The 703-nt window shown below is 63.6% G+C and overlaps 1 protein-coding gene across 3 annotated transcripts in view; it reads right to left on the reverse strand.

Moving 5' to 3' along the window:
* The window catches only part of SIM2 (SIM bHLH transcription factor 2), a 66,976-nt gene that overhangs the window by 52,079 nt on the left and 14,194 nt on the right, over positions 1-703 (reverse strand). The gene's annotated exons all lie outside the window — the stretch shown is intronic.

Genomic DNA, 703 nt, shown 5'->3' on the forward strand with positions numbered 1-703 from the left:
CTGTCCCTGTCCCTGTCCCTGTCCCTGTCCCTGTCCCTGTCCCTGTCCCTGTCCCTGTCCCTGTGAGCGGCCACCCCCGAGGTGGCCAAGGAGGATGAGGAGGATGAGGAGGTTAAAGAGGGCCGGAGCTCGATTGGAGATAAACTGCTCCGATTTCACCTGAGCACGGACGGGACCGACAGAGTTTCGTCCTCCGGCCCCTTCGAGCCCCAACCCCATAGCCCGAGCCCAAACCTGACCCCACAGCCTGAGTCTAAACCTGAGCCTAAACCCGAGCTCACAGCCCGAGCCCAAACCCGAGCCCACAGCCTGAGTCTAAACCTAAGCCGAAACCCGAGCCCACAGTCCGAGCCCAAACCCGAGCCCAAACCGAGCCCAAACCGAACCCAAACCTGAGCCCACAGCCCGAGCCCAAACCGAGCCCAAACCGAGACCAAACCCGACCCCACAGCTTGAGTCTAAACCTGATCCGAAACCCGAGCCCAAACCCGAGCCCACAGCCCGACCTCAAACCCGAGCCCACAGCCCGATCCCACAGCCTGACCTCACAGCCCAACCCCACACACGAGCCCAAATCCGACCCCAAACCTGACTCCAAACCCGACTCCACAGCCGAGCCCAAACCCGAGCCCACAGCCGAGCCCAAACCCGAGCCCACAGCCGAGCCTAAACCCGAGCCCACAGCCCAGCCCGGGGTAGGGGA

This window comes from Geospiza fortis, unplaced genomic scaffold (genome assembly GCF_000277835.1).
Source record: "Geospiza fortis unplaced genomic scaffold, GeoFor_1.0 scaffold409, whole genome shotgun sequence".
Classification (NCBI taxonomy): Eukaryota; Metazoa; Chordata; class Aves; order Passeriformes; family Thraupidae; genus Geospiza; species Geospiza fortis.